The sequence below is a fragment of the Rattus norvegicus genome, chromosome 3, assembly GCF_036323735.1.
Source record: "Rattus norvegicus strain BN/NHsdMcwi chromosome 3, GRCr8, whole genome shotgun sequence".
In the NCBI taxonomy this organism is placed as follows: Eukaryota; Metazoa; Chordata; class Mammalia; order Rodentia; family Muridae; genus Rattus; species Rattus norvegicus.
In genome coordinates, this window is record NC_086021.1 from 54,874,338 (window position 1) to 54,877,887 (window position 3,550).

Sequence of the window (3,550 nt, forward strand, 5' to 3'; positions counted from 1 at the left end):
GCCTCACCATCTCGGCATAGGTTATGCCAAGTGCCAGAACTTGTCATAAGTAGTGGGTGAAGGTGGGGACAGAGCCTTCCACCTTAGGAAAGTCATGTTCATGTCACAATACACCTGGTTTAGATGGAGCACCAAAATTCCAGAGGACATCCTACCCACTTTCTCAATCGCCTTTCCCCATGAGGTCCCTGACGGACTTTTCCACCAATCAAATCCGAGATATTCCAAACTCCAATATTTCTATTCAGTCGAGTGCAACGGGGTAGACATGGAAGGCACCTCACCCCAATTTACAACTTTAGGACTAAACAGTGTTGAGTAGGGTAGGTGAATGACAGCCAAAATCAAGCAACGATTTTCAGGGAAGCTTCAACAGATATGTTAAGAATGACATTTGAATTCAAACCCAGAAGAATTGCTCCTGGGAGAGACTGAGGTCTTAGCCAATATAAGAAAGGGTTGGGAATGACCTTTTAGACACTGCTCTGTCAGAATGCTTTGGCCAAATAGTCTGGGTCTGCTGAACCAGATATCCTGAGCGCCAGGCAGCTGGCTTGTGGGCAGCTCCGTCACAGAGAGCTCTCCAGTGTGCTGTAGTTGTCTTTAAAGCTCTTCAGTTCGAGGAAGTGCTTAGGGCGTTTGCTCTTCTGACTGGAGGACAGATACGTGACCTGAATGGTTTTTGGCGACATTTCAGACGACTCAGTTAGGTCTTTAGCTGCTGACTGGTGTTGTCTCTGAGAGCGCCCAATTCGTGCTTTGACCACAGTGACCAGCTCACTCAAGGCCTCCTGATAACGCAAGTACTCGCTCTGGCCAAAGACCCCTGTCCCATTGCGAGCTGTCTCATATCCGTCCAGGAGGGTATCAGTGAGGGTCTTTGGAACACCCTTAAAAGGAGTGCTAGTGTTCCGCAGATCTAGCAAGTAGTAATTCTTACCCATTAAAGAACAGAGGTGCCGGCCTTCAGCGTGAAATGGGATCTCAGAGGCACGGATGGCATCTAGAGCTTTCATCCTGTACAGATAGTTGTAGCAACTTTGATCCCCCTGGGTTTTCAGCTGTAGTAGTCTGGTATCATCATCTGCAAGGAGCTGCGCTTCATACTTGATATCCTGAACTCTGGATAGCTGAATATCGATCTCCTCTTTTAAGTCCTTCGGGGCATTGTGTCCCACAGGGGCATGAGGTCCCCTACTAGATTTCAATGCAAAGCGCATGATTTGTTTCTTCACAAAAATAAACAGCAGTACGAATACCAGGCTCCCGTACGCCGTCACAAGAACGACATTCACTCCGGACAGCCAGTTACTACTAGACGCCATTGCCTTTCTCTCCGGGAACACCTGCTAGAATAGTCATACCGCACTCAGCAGAAGCCAGGGCACCTAGGTTCCCTGGAGCTCTCCGGCCATTTCCATTTGGTTTTAGGTAAACAAACAAACAAAAAAAAAAAAAAAAAACAAGACTAGAGTCCATCAGAAAACATGGCGAGTGGGGGGTGCTATGCTATTGGTGTTCTGTACAGGAAGCTGTCTCCTGGGCCAATGACTCAAGGCTATTCTCTACTTTCTCTACTGTCAGTAGTGTGTCTGCTTTACTGTTGATGCCTTCGATGTACTTGGACTTGAGTTTTGTGCAAGGTGATGTAGATCTATTCTTCTACATGCAGACATCCAGTGAGACCACCACCATTTGTTGAAGATGCTTTCGTTTTTCCAGTGTATATTTCAGGCTTCTTTATAAAAAAAAAAAATTGGGTGCCCGTAGGTACGTGGATTTACAACTGTTTCTTTGATAAGATTTCACTGATCAACCTTTCTGTTTTTTATGGCAATACTATATGTTTTTTGTTACTACAGCTCGGTAGTATGGTTTGAAATCAGAAATGGTAATATCTCCAGAAATTCTTTTTATTGTTCAGGATTAGTTTAGTTATCCTGTTTTTGTTTGCATTTCCATATGGAGTTGAGTATTGTTTTTTCAAGGTCTGTAAAGAACTCTTAAGTTTAGGAAAGTTTTCTTCTATGATTTTGTTGAAGATATTTTTTAGGCCTTTGAACTGGAAATCTTCTCCTATGATTCACATCATTCTTAGGTTTGATCTTTTCATAGTGTCCCATATTTTCTCTATGTATTGTGTCAGGGATTTTTTAGATTTAGCATTTTCTTTGACTGATGTATTTATTTCTCCTATTATATGTTCAACACCTGAGATGCTCTCTTTTATCTGTTGGGGGATAGTTGCTTTTCCTTTACCTAGATTTTCCATTTCCAGAATTCCCTCAGTTTGTATTTTCTTTTTTACTTCTATTTCCATTTTCAGTTCTTGAAGAGTTTTATTTGTTTCCTTCAACTGTTTGTTTCTTGGCTTTCTCGACATTCTTTAAGGGATTTATTGATTTCTTCATTAAGGACCTCTATCATCTTTATAAAGTTGGCTTGGGGGAGAGGATAGAGAGTTTATAGATGGGAAACCGGGAAAAGGGATACCATTTGTAATGTTAATAAAAAATATCCAATAAAAAAGATTGTTTTCTTGTGCATCAGCTGTGTCTGAAGTTTCGGCACTTTCTGGGTTCCAGTGGGGATATATTGTCCTGGCTGTTGTTGATTGTGTTCATATGCTGGCCTCTAGGGATTCGGGTTTGGAGTGGTTATGAGTCTAGGTGCCAATTTCTGAGTTTGTCTTTGTTGATGGGTATTTTGTTGCTTGGTTTCTGTCTCCTTTCTGGTTTTCTGGTCATTGTGGCCTGGGGTTCTGGTGGCTAGTAGCGAGTGTCTTTCTGAGTTGGGGGATTGGTTTCTGGTGGCTAGTGTAGCCATTGATTCAGCAGGGATCTTTGTCAGAGTTGGGGGGATTGAGACATGGTGATGAGGAGGGGAGGGAGAATTGCAACTAGTGTGTGTAGGACACTGAGAGAGTGGAGGACGTCCATGGGTGGGTCGTCTATGTACAGTTCTGGTGCCTGTGTCTGTTGTTCTGACAAACACAGCCTTCTCTGAGAGAGTAGAAACATTCTGTAAGCAGATGGACAGCCTATCTGTTCTTCTGGCTGCTGTGTCCTGCTCCTCAGCAGCAGATAGCTGCCCAAGGTGAGCACGTCAAAAAAATCTGTCAATGCAAAAAAACAAACAAAACAAAACAAAACAAAACAAAACACCAAAAACACAGCTCTCATCTTAAAGGGAGCCATTCTGTGTGACTATGGCCTGGAAACACAGATTTGGATCACCCCAAATCATACGTTCCAAAGTGGAAACAATTTCATTAAGTTTTTATAATTTTATAGAACAAAAAATAATAAATCAAGGCAAGTTTAAAATACATTGGTGGCTATGTCAGAGAGGGTATTAGAGGGGAGCTATTCTTAGCTTTTGGTTTGGTGGAAGCTGGTGGTCTTATAAGCTAAGAGATTCTAAAAGGTGCCTTTTCCTATTGGTCACAGTATGCTAGTTCTGACACCTAAGTGGACAAGGGCTTGAACTAACCAAAAATAAGGTAACCCGTCTTTTAGACCAGCAACATCTCAATTTCTCCACAGTACGG

At 42.6% G+C, this 3,550-nt stretch overlaps 1 pseudogene; it reads right to left on the minus strand.

The window, feature by feature from the left end:
• Positions 1 to 554: 554 nt before the first annotated feature.
• Ns5atp4-ps3 (NS5A transactivated protein 4, pseudogene 3) lies at positions 555 to 1,342 on the minus strand (annotated as a pseudogene).
• Between the last annotated feature and the right edge of the window lie 2,208 nt (positions 1,343 to 3,550).